The following is a 13,046-nucleotide window of genomic DNA, read 5'->3' as shown; positions in this document are numbered from 1 at the left end:
TCAGGCCCATATACCTTATTAGTATTGAGGCCTGTGATTGTAGAAAATACATCAGCTGAAGAAATTTTAATGTCAACCATGAGGAAGTCAGAGGGGAAAGTGATGGAGGAACAACACTGGAATCGTCTAAGGTGGAATTGGAGGAGAAGGTCTGAGCGAAGAGATCTGCTTTATCAGTAGAAGAAATAGCTACAGAGCCATCAGAGTAGAAAAGAGGAGGGATGGATGATGAGGTAAAGTTGTTAGAAAGGTTTTTGGCAAGGTGCCAGATGGAGCGAGAAGAATTTGAGTTGGAGAATTGAGAGCATTTAGTATGGATGAAATTGTTTTTAGCAGAGCCAAGAACAGACTCAGCACAATTCCGGGCAGAAACGTATAAAAGATGTGATTCAGGGGTGGGTTGGCTCCAATACCTTTTATAGGCCCTCTCCTTGTTGCGGACAGCATTAGAAGAAGCGTGATTAAACCATGGCTTTCTTGCATTAGTCAAAGGATATGAGAAAGAAATATTTGCTTCCATGCCCGAGAGAATAACCCCCGTAATGCACAATCTCACTTAGATGGCTCCCGGCCATGGAAGCAATAATCATTCCAGGGAAAATCAAAGAAGTACTGCCTGATGCCATCCCAATCCGTAGCTCCAAAGTGCCACAGACAACATTTCTTTGGTGAGTCCACAGGCCATCCCAGAGCGATGGGACAGGTTAAGGTGATAAGATTGTGATCGGAGGAGCCCAATGGAGAGAAAAGATTAACATTGTAAGCAGAAGGATTAGTTGTAAGAAAGAGGTCAAGTATGTTGGTGCCCTCTCCAAGGTGGTCAGGGATACGGGTAGGGTGCTGTACAAGCTGCTTTAGGTCATTAAGGACAGAAAAGGTGTAGGCTTGTTCTCCAGGTGGATCAGTGAAAGGAGAGGAGAGCCAAAGATGGTGGTGAACATTGAAATTTCCTAGAATGGAGATTTCAAAGAAAGGAGAGATGGATAGAATGCGTTACATGGTAGAAGTAAGATAGTCCAAGATTTTTTGATAGTAGAATTAGGAGATAAGTAAACAGTGCAGACATATTTAGTCAGAGAATGACAGGAAAGTGGAAGCCAGAGTGTAGAGAATTCAGAAGAATCGAGTTCAGGAACATGAGAGGAAGATAAGTTGTTGCGTATATATACACAACAGCCACCTTTGGCTTTGAAATGAGTATAGAGAATGTAGGAGGATACAGAAAAGTGTCTGCTGTCAGTTGCCTCAGACAGCTGAGTCTCAGTTAGAAAAAGAAGGTGAGGTTTAGAGAAGGATAGTTGGTGCTCAACAGAGCAAAAGTTAGAAGAAAGGCGCGAATGTTGCAGAAATGAAGAAGAAGAGAGTCAGACAGTGGGTCCAGGGAGCTCGAGTTGTCATCAGGAGAGGGGCGGAATGTGGGGGCATTTATGGTCTCTCTCTCTCTCCCCCCCCACCCACCCACACGGACTCTTAGGACACGTGTTGAGCTGCCATGATTTTTTTTAATTTTGGAGAACGAAGTGTAGTGTGTACTGTGCATGTAATCTGGTGTTGATAGTTAGAGAAACTTGTATTGAAGAGCATGCTGGCCTACTCTCTTTGTTACTGAGACACTGAAAAAGTTCAGCAAAGGGGGATGGTCGGGACCTAGTGCTAAGGGCTGATGAAACGTGAAGTCCAGCTCTCCCTGTCATCAGCTTTCCATATACACTTAATCCTCATAAATCGTGGCAATTTGGGTCTGAACCACTGCCGTGATTTACGAATTCCGTGATTTATGAATAATAACTCTTATGTGAAAAATTAATTTGGGTCTGGACTTTGTCCAACCCCTCCCCACAGCACCCTACCTACACCTATCTAGGCACTATCAAACACAAACATACAAATTTAGGAATATTCAGTGCATGTATTAAATAGAAATAAGCCATGCTAAGGGATCTCACCTTAATCCAATGATGAAATTGCTTAGGTGAATGGAGTGGGGTGGTGTTGGGAAGAACTTAGAACCTCTCAGCACTTGTTCTTCCCAAACTCTTTCGCCAGCTTTGAAAACTTCTCTCCCTTCTCAGCACAACGAATGAGCTCCAAACATTGACTGTACAAAAACTGCGGCAGCTTCTTGACGCCATACTGCTTAGAGAACTACACTGGGGGGTTGGGAGGGGGTATGGCAGGTAGGAGGCAGGGGGAGGTTGCACAAAAAAGGCAGGTAGCTCTCGTACTCCACGGTGACGGTCTGTTGTGTGCGGACTGGCAGGACAAGAACAACAACAACATGGCAGCATTAGTATGCACATATGTCACCAGGGACGCGCGGTGATTGGTTGTTAGGTTGCGATTTTCAGTTTGAATGCCGCAGTTTACAGTTCTCCTCGGAAAAGGCCCACTTGGGTGCCTAGATCCGCGATTTTCATGACTTAACAGTGATTTAAGGTTGGCGGCGGTCTGACGGGCACCTAGCCGTGATTTACGAATCCGTGATTTATGAACACGTGATTTACGTGGATTGACTGTATGTGTGTATATATATATATATATATATATATATATATATATATATATATATACAGGTAAGCCCTTAATTCATGCGAACTTTTTTCACGCGATTTCAGTTATCCACGAATTTTTCGTACAATAATTAAAACATAAAATTACAGTATTCAAATAAATAATTTTAATATACAAGAGAAATAAATAAAATATAAAAATGCCTACCTGCTGCCCGTGTGCATACATGTGTGTGTGTGTGTGTGTGTGTGTGTGTGTGTGTGTGTGTGAGGTCGGTCTACCATACACCACACAACCAGTTTGAATCTGACGGTCGAAATATGCGTGACTTGCGAATCGTTATTTGTGGCTTATTTTTCTGGCTTCCAGTGATTGCTTGCCTTGTCTGCCAACAAGGGGCCTAAGCATAGTGCTAGTGATGCATGTGGTAACACACCAAAATGGACTAGTAAAGTGATGTTGCTGACAGAGAAAGTTAAAGTGTTGGACAAACATAATGGAGGAATGTTGGCGACAATTCTCTGTCAGGACGATTCCCCGTCATTTATTTACATACCAGTTTATTTAGCAAGTACAGTACACTAGTTTTTTATAAAGTATTAATTAATCAGTAATAAGTATATTTATAGAATGACAGGAAATCGTCCATATTTTGATGGTGAATTGACTTCGTGGTGAATTGTCTTGGAACCGTATGTTTGGGGTGAGTCAACTGTTCTTACAATAAAGAAGGCAGAACGTAGCATACGGGAGGCAGTGAGGGCTAGTGTACCAGACTGTGCCGAAGTGTCTCCACCTACGCCTGTGAACTGGCTTGGAACCGTGTGTTTGGGGTGAATGAGTCAACTGTTTGGACAATAAAGAAGGCAGAATGTAGCATATGGGAGGAGTGAGGGCTTTTGCACCAGACTGTTGAAGTGTCTCCACCTACGCCTGTGCTTGTCAGGTTTCAGTGTTAAATTTCTTACATTTTTGTTGTTTTTCATATTTTATGCTAGTTTATAAGGTGTATGTAGTGCATAAACAGTATTATTCTGATGTAATATACTTAGTAGACATGCATAATTATGTGCACACAAGGGCAGAACATATACGCGAATATCCCACATACGCGAATGGTCTGGTAACGTAACCCTTGCGTGAATGAAGGGCTCACCTGTATATATATATATATATATATATATATATATATATATATATTTATGTGTGTATTTATATATATATATATAGATATATAGATAATATATATATACAGGTATCTATCTTCTATCTATTGCCAGACGCCTCAATCCCATTTGGGGTGGCCACAAACAAATCGCCTCCAAGTCTCCCTGTCCCCTGCCATTTCACTGCCCTGCTCCCAACTCACACCCCCCTCTCTCATATACCTCTCCACCCCATCCCTCCATCTCATCCTCGGCCTCCCACTTTCTCTTCCCCCCTCCACCTCACTCACATACACTCTCTTCGTCAGTCTTTCACCCTCCATCCTCTCCACATGGCAAAACCACCTCAGTGTGTTCCTCATAACGCTTCCTATCACATCCACATCCACACCACAAAGCTCCTTTATATCCTCATTCGTCAGCCTGTCTCTCCATGTGACTCCACAGGCTCCTCTTAAATAACTCATTTCCACTGCTCTCACTCATGACTTGTGTCCTTCCAACAACGTTCAGGCTTCACTTCCGTACGTTAGAGTTGGTATCACAATACTGTCATGTAGTAACTTTTTCACTTCCATGCTCACTTCCCTGTTTCTTATCACTGCTTTCAAAGAACCAGCAACCTTTCTTCCTTGCTGTACCCTTTCAAGCACTTCACCCTCCAAACCTCCATCCTTACTCATCACACTACCCAAGTACTTACACGTACTCACATTTCCCAATTCCTTACCATCCAACCTCGCTGTACATTCACTGACTTCACCTCTCTCAAAGACCATCACTTTACTCATCCCTACATTCACCTTTAGATTCCGTTTCTTACACACTCTCCCAAACTCATCCACCAAGCTTTGGAGCTCCCCTTCGTCTTCACTCAACAACACAGTATCATCTGCAAACAACAGTACAGGGAGTTTCCAAACACTATCCTCTCTCACCAGGGCCACTCCAACATCCACTACCCTACCTTGTACCTCTTTTATTACCCCATCCATGTACAGATTGAACAACCATGGAGACTTGACACATCCCTGTTTCAACCCAACTTTCAAAGAGAAAAATTCACTTAGTTCACCATCCACACGCACTGCAGCCTTCGCACCATCGTACATACTCTTCACAGCATTCAACAGTATATATATATATATATATATATATATATACTATGTATTTATGTATGTATTTGGTAGGTGGGGGTGCTCACCATCTACTCACTCGATGTAGCGCTGCTTTGGGTGTCTGCCCTTTCCTCTTGTCCTTTCTTCCTCTTGTCCTTTCTTCCTCTTCTTTTTTTCTTTCCTTCATTCTTTCCACTTCCCTCTGCCTACGGGTGACTTTACTCTCCCTCCTCTGCCTTTCTTTTCTTCATTCTTTCCCCTTCCTTCTGCCTATGGATGACTCGACACTGAATGACAAACCAAATAGTTTCCTGTACACCTGGAAACCATTTACTACGCTGGGTGGTAAACATATCACCAAATTGTGGTGCTTGGTGGTTTAGTGTGTAATTAAGGCATTCCACTCAGGGATGAGTGAGGCTGGTCACTCTCATTTTAAATGTCAGGACCAACTTGCCTAGCCCTGGGCTCCTCCGGTCCTCATGGGGCACCAAAGGATTGGGTGATAGATGGATGGAATATATATATATATATATATATATATATGTATATACAGTAAACTCCTCTATAATTCGGATTTACTGGGGATAACCCTATGTTGAATTATCCAAAAATCCGATTTAATGGAGCTCATGCTTGCCTCTATCCCCAAATCACACCCACACTCACTAAAACATGGCTTTTTCACAAGAACTTTGAACAGTACTGTATATTATTACATTATACTCAGAGAGTGCACAATACTATAAATAAAATAGTGTCAAACCTTGACAATGAAGTGTTGCAACACAGTGGTAGAGTACAGCACACTTAACTGTACTGAAGGTACTGTACAATTTTTAAAAATTACATTGTTTACTAAACTGATCACTACAATAACTGTTCATGTCCACTTATCACTGGAACCCTTTTCGGACTTGTCTTGCTTAATTCGAATTATATTCGAATTAAAATTATTTGTCTGGTGGTCATAAAAGTTCCGAATTAACCAATTCCCGAATTATTCGGGTTCGTATTAGAGAGGGTTTATAGTATATAGTATATACATACTGTATATATATATATATATATATATATATATACACAGTAATCCCTCCACTACCCGATGTAATAGAGCCAAAGGCATGTCCGGAAAGTGGTCCTGCCCGGATAGTGGGCCCCAGCCTCCTGGACTTGTACTTATGGACCCTAACTCAGAAAAACACCTATACAACTCCCTCTGGACATGCATAGCATCTATTTAAGACCCAACTCACACCAATAAGGGACATAAAAGACTGAAATAAATGCAAAAGAACCATAAAATGAGGCTTTAGAGGTGAGTTTATACAATATTAAACATTCTGGGTACTTACAACAAGTCCCTGGCTCCTGGACTGGTACTTATGGACCCTAACCCAGCCTAATTTTGAAAGCCACCTAAATAACTCTATACCGGACATGCATAGCACATATTTAAACCTATTTAAGACCCTGTTTACACCAATAATGGACATAGAGCATGAAATAAATGAAAAGGAACCAAAGAATGAGGAATTAGAAGTGACTGTGCCTCATCCAGGGTAATTACAGCACGTTTGTGGCTGCGTTTTGTAAGGTTTTGGCAGTGGTGAAAATCTCTTGAAGCACGTACAGTAATCCAGTGTTGTGCTGCACTTACAGTAATTCTTTGCACTGTGAGTTATAACTGTTTAACACTGCACATTGTTAATTGCACCATGCCAGTTTCAACTGCCATTTCCACTCCACAGTTAATCCTTTGCACTCTAAATTCTAATTTCTCAACACTGCACAACATTGTAAATTCCCGTGTGGTCTAGTGGCGAGGTATTGCAGTTTATTCACTGTTTATTCACAAAAAAATGAGCACGTGTGGCTCCCATTACAACATGCTACCACTCGCGATGAAAGTTAGGGTATAACTACTTGGGTGTTGGTGTGTGAGGGGGGAAACAGAGTTGCCAGATTGCAACAGCCACATTACCAAACTCTTCAATTTTCATTATCAAATTTAACTTTTCATTACCAAATTCATAATGCTAGCATTTATTCTTCACTAATTATATATACAAGTGGAAGTGTATGTAATCACTCTGAAACATGGATGTGTGATGTCTCCATGGCTGTTTAATATATACATGGACGGGGTTGTAAAGGAGGTGCAGGGTAGGGCAGTGGATGTGGGGGTGGCTCTAATGAATGAGGGTGAGATTTGGAAGCTTCTGGTGTTGCTGTTTGCTGATGATACAGTACTGTTGAGTGAAGATGAATGGGAGTTGCAAGGTTTGGTGAATGAATTTGGGACAGTGTGTAGGAGGAGGAATCTGAAAGTTAATGTAAACAAAAGTAAAGTTATGGTGTTTGAGAGGAATGAAGTCACAGAGTGTGCAGTGAGGTTGGATGGTGAGGATATGGAGAATGTGAGTGCATTCAAGTACTTGGGTAGTGTGATGAGTAGGGATTGAACTTTGGGGGATGAAGTGCGTGAAAGGGTATAGCAGGGAAGGAAGGTTGTTGGTACACTGAAAGCAGTGATGAGAAATAGGGAGGTGAGTATGGAAGTTAAGAAGTCACTGCATGATAGTATTGTGATCCCTACCCTGACGTATGGAAGCGAGGCATGGACCTTGCAAGAGGGGAACAAGTCAAGAGTGAGAGCAGTGGAAATGAGTTACTTGAGAGGAGCATGTGGAGTGACGTGGAGGGACAGGTTGACAAATGAAGAAGTGAAGGAACGCTGTGGGGTGGATGTGGATGTGGTTGAGAAGATCAGGAGAAATACACTGAGCTGGTTTGGACATGTGAAGAGAATGGAGAATGAAAGACTGACCATAATGCCCATCTCTTGGATTTATTCATGACAAATAATCCAGATCAATACAGGATAGAGGTACTGTCACCACTTGGATCCTCTGACCACAATCTCATCAAAGCCTCATTAGTTAACCCTCCTACACCTCCCCATTCCGAACCTGTCAGGGTGACCCGATGGCACTTTGACAGGGCAGACTGGGATGGATTTAGAAATTATCTTGCTGATGTTCCTTGGCAGTCTTTCTTCTCTAGTGATCCCAATTCTACCCAGTCCCACATTTGCGACTTAATACTAGCTGGTATGGATTTATTCATACCAAGTCAACAATTCACTAAAAGATCAAACTCTCCAAAATGGTTTGATGGCAATTGTGCCAGAGCAACAGCCCAAAAGTCATTAGCATATAACTCTTACTTAAAATCAAAAACATCTGAATCACTTTCCCAATTTAAAATTGCTAGATATCATGCAAAAGCTGTATTAAATCTATCTAAATCAAACTTTCTTCAAAAGCAAGCATCAAAACTACTTAACAACTCTAATGACAATAGAATATTCTGGTCAACTCTTAATTCTTTCAATAATAACTTTAACAAGTCATCTTCCATTCCCCCACTAAAATCTTCAGATGGCAATATTACAAATGACCCACGTGGGAAAGCAGATATCTTTGCTAGTACCTTTGCAAGAAACTCTACCATAGACGATACCAGCCAGAATGTCTCAGTACTGGAACTTGATTCTCCCGAAATTGTCCCACTTAAAACACATACAAGATTCGTAAAATCCATCCTAGACAATTTACCTACCAACAAAGCTTCAGGCCCAGATGGAATTCCGCCAATTGTTTTGAAAAAGTGTTCCCCTGAACTTGCCTCTGTCCTAGCTAAATTATTTAGACTAGGCATACGTACTTCTTTATTCCCAAATTCATGGAAAGAAGCCAATATCCACCCAGTTCCGAAGAAAGGAAGTTCGTCTGACCCCTCCAATTACAGACCAATAGCTGTCACATCTTCTCTTGGTAAGGTATTTGAAACTTTAATTAATAAGCATATTGTTAAACATCTTGAATCCAACAACTTAATTAGTGATAGACAATATGGTTTTCGCCACGAAAGATCCACCATTGACATACTCAATCTCTTAACTCATACCATCCATCAATTAATTGATCTTTTTGGAGAAACTCATGCAGTAGCTCTTGATATATCTAAAGCTTTCGACAGAGTATGGCACCGTTCCCTGCTGTCCAAACTCCCTTGCTATGGACTAACGTCTTTTGTTCCTTTGATTTCTTCTTATCTTAGTGACAGGAAAATAAGAGTAAAAGTAGATGATGTATATTCGAATTTCCACTCAGTTAACGCCGGCGTGCCGCAGGGATCAGTTCTGGCGCCAACCCTATTTCTGGTTCATATTAATGATCTCTTATCTGTCACTCACAATCCCGTTCACTCATATGCAGATGACTCGACACTACATAGTTCATTCACACTCAGACATCCATTTACAAAGTCTAATATCTCTACCTCTCAACTCAGTTCAGCCATCTCCATAAATCAAGATCTAGCTACAATCAGTGAATGGGGACAAAACAACCTTGTCTCTTTTAATGCTAGTAAAACTAAATATATACAGTTTACTAATAGACAGATATTGCCAGATTCATACATTACCTTTAGTGCTACTAATATTCCCATCTCCAAAAGTATTGAAATTTTTGGTGTCTCACTTAACAGTGCCCTCAGCTGGACCTCTCATGTCAGATCACTTGCTAAAACCGCCTCAAAGAAACTTGGATTATTGTACAGAGTCCGTAACTTCTTCACCGATGAGCAGTTAGCTATAATTTATAAGAGTCATGTGCGCTGTCAGCTTGAATATTGCTCACCCTTGTGGAATGGTTGTGGAGAGGTTGCATTAAGACAACTAGACAAAATTCAGAATAAAGCTGTTAGAATCATTAACAACCCTGCCATTACATATTAACTACCTCCCCTGCAAGTAAGAAGGAATGTTGCCTCCCTTGCATTATTTTACAGATATTTTTCTGGCAAATGCTCAGATGAAGTTGCGTCCATGGTGCCACCTCTCCATGCCTTCCCTCGTGCTACACGGGTATCTGGTAGCGCTCATGATTGGAATGTCACTCAACCATATTGCAGAACTTCTGCCTATCAGAATTCTTTCATTCCCAGAACTGCAACTCTCTGGAACTCGCTTCCCCAGAGTTGTTTTCCTTCAAATTTCAACCCACAACTGTTTAAGTCTAACTGTTACAGATATTTTATGAATAGAGGACACCAGTAATCTGGTGTATGTTTTTTTTTTTTTCCCCATTTATTTTTCCTTCCTCCGTTCTGTTATTTAAAAAAAAAAAAAAAAATGTAGGTGAGGTGGAGGGAGGGAGAGGGAGAGGTAGACCGAGGATGAGGTGGAGGGATGGAGTTGAGAGGTATATGAGGGAGGGGGGGGTGAGTTGGGCGGAGGGTGGTCAAATGGTGGGTGATAGAGTGACTTGGAGGGGTTTTGTCTGCGGCCACCCTTTGCGGGATTAGGGCATCGGGCTATAGATAGATAGATAGATAGACTCTTTGTATAATTAAGAGCATGTTGGTTATTTTCACGCTATGTAGGTTAGCAGATTAATCAGAGAGAGCAAAGAATCCACCATCTCCATCCTGTGTATCCTCATACATGTGAAAAATCCATTTGGTAATGCATTACTCTGATTCATTACCAAACGAAATTTTCGTGACCAAATTGGCCTACATTTGGTAATGAAAAATACCAAATGGCAAGCCTGATAGGGGAGAGGGGGAGGGGGAGGGGGGATCAAGGAAAGGGTGAGGGTCTGTGGTGTAACAGCTGTTTGGCGCCACGCGGCAATTTCAAATTACAGGTGGGAAAAAATTTGGATTTTGGGGGGATTTTTTTATTTTTTTGGCTATTTTTGGGTTCTGAAGGTCCAGGCCCACAACTTCCGGTAAGTGGGGATGTCCGGAAAGTGGGCGTCCGGATAGTACGGGGATTACTTTCTCTCTATATGCTATCTCTATCTATCTGTATACCTAGGCTGCTTCCCCCAAGGAGAGGGAGGTAGCCGAGACAGGACGACACACTCTTCATTTACTCATCCATTCAAACACATTCATTCACATCTTAGCCCCAAAGGGGAGAACGGACAGATCCTCACCGCACCACACCGCACATGGGTCAACTGCGCAATGCAATCAGTGACATCCGCAGCAGGGCCCGACAGCAGAACTGGTTTACCCCTGCCACATCATAACAGACCCATCCCCTTACCCGCACCTGACCTGACTAGCTGATCAGACCAAATGCGGGAGAATGTCCTCTCAGGGCTGCGTCATCACTTATTCATTCACAACTTCTCTCCATTTATTTCTGTCACGCACAGCCACTCTATATGGTGTATATATATATATATATATATATATATACAGTACCCTCGCGTCCAACACACGTTTGTCCAGCACGATTCGCGTCCAGCACGGAGAGCAAAAATTTATTACGATTTAATACAATTTAAATACTGTAGAATGGGTGCGTAAGCATAACACTGACGGAGTTCCGAGAAGTGGGCGAAATCCGCAGAGTTCACCTCTAGCACGATCACCCCTGGTCCAACACGGTCATACTGGACGTTCCTGTCACGCTGACAGCCAATCAAAACCCGCTATCGTGACGAGATCGTGATGTCGCCCAATGAAAAATGCTTCTGCTCTCATGTGATGTTTTGTTTAAATTTCTTCCGCCACAGCGCCACTCAGTCGCATAATTCGCATTGGACGGTGCTTTTTTCTTGCTGCATTTTCTGCCCTTGCTACTGCATTTTATCCAGCTCACAATGCTTAGGAAGCCTTCTGAGAACCCCAGGAAGCGGTGGCACCTCCCTCAGGCCACCAAGCTAGAATTCATTGAGAGGCAGAAGAAAGGGGAGAGGAATTTCAAAGGATTTATGAGGGAGGTTTAGGAAGAGCTGCAGCCATTACCTGCTAGTGATGCCTGCAGCCATCCTCCAGGGACCCAGTAGGACTACCTACAGTCTCGGATATCACCTTCCATTCCCAGCAAGCCCACCAACACTATCCTAAAAGGTTACTTATCATTCATAGTACAGTACCAGTTATTATAATTACAGTAGTACCAATATATGTATAGGTATATGGTAGGTATTTAGGGTGACTTTTCCTAGGGTTGCTGACATAGTTAATTTTTCCCCATAAGCTCTGTTGTTTGTCCAACACGTTTTTGGTCCAACACGGGACCCATGCATGACAATATTACTGTGTTGGATGCGAGGGTACTGTATGTATGTATGTATGTATGTGTGTATATATATATATATATATATATATATATATATATATATATATATATATGTATATATATATATATATATATATATATATATATATGTATATATATACATACAGTACAATCCCTGCTATCCGGTATCCTGACAGACGGAATACTCAGAAAAATGGGAAAATTTAATGGCTGGTGAATGTGTGAGTAAATTATAACTGTATGCCAATTTGAATGGACCGCCAAACCGCCGTTTTATCGTGTCATGCGAGGCTGTGTGAAGTCGGATGAAGCGAGGTGAAGGCATTTCCGGCTAATGTAAATTCCTAGTAAATCCTTTTAACCACCCCTCCTCTCCCCTTGTTTCCCCTACTTGAATTCAGTCATCCTCCACACCCTCCATAAATCACCAGTCTGCTTTTTAACACCAGACAGTAACCAAGCTCTCATGCTGTTATATTGCTCTGATAGACGGTATTTCTACACTCCAAAATGCCTAAAGAGCAAACTAAACGTAAGCATGTTGTGCTTACTTTGAAATAGAAGCTGGTCATATGCAATAGACTTGAAAAAGGCAAACATTATAAAACTGATGACTGAATATAAGGTAGGAAATTCAATGATTTATGATATCAAGACCCAAGCATCCAAGCTGAGTTAATTATTCATGAATTGCTAAACAAGTAAGTCCATTGAAAAAAGGCATACTCTTCATCGTACGAGTGGTTTGCTTAGCAAGATCTAAGGGAGCACGTATTTCTGGTCCTCTTGTACAAGAAAAGCCAAGAGAGTTTCACAGTAAAATGAATATAGAAGTCGAGTGTGATTTCAGGATTGGATGGTTAAATTGTCTCAAAGACAGGCATGGAATTCGTAAACCAGACATCTCAGGAGAGCAAATCAGCAGACAGCAAATGCTGGTGCGTTTTTCTTCCTAACCGACTGACTCCAACTTGCACCATAATTCATCTTAGAACACATATGCACTGGCAGAGTTGAAAAAAAAAAAAAATGTTAATAGGAATGAATGTTTACTTTGTTGGAAGAAAAAAAAAGGCTTGCACTTTGTACATCATTTATTTGCGCAAAACAGCTGATTGG

At 41.6% G+C, this 13,046-nt stretch overlaps 1 protein-coding gene across 1 annotated transcript in view; it reads left to right on the top strand.

Moving 5' to 3' along the window:
• Nucleotides 1-13,046, top strand: part of LOC145404918 (U3 small nucleolar ribonucleoprotein MPP10-like) — a 422,647-nt gene that overhangs the window by 103,040 nt on the left and 306,561 nt on the right. The window lies entirely within an intron of this gene.

This window comes from Coenobita brevimanus, chromosome 65, assembly GCF_032717465.1.
Source record: "Coenobita brevimanus isolate Jiangsu-jjx chromosome 65, ASM3271746v2, whole genome shotgun sequence".
In the NCBI taxonomy this organism is placed as follows: domain Eukaryota; kingdom Metazoa; phylum Arthropoda; class Malacostraca; order Decapoda; family Coenobitidae; genus Coenobita; species Coenobita brevimanus.
Note: the sequence above shows the minus strand (reverse complement) of the source record. Positions and strands in the feature narration are given on the sequence as shown.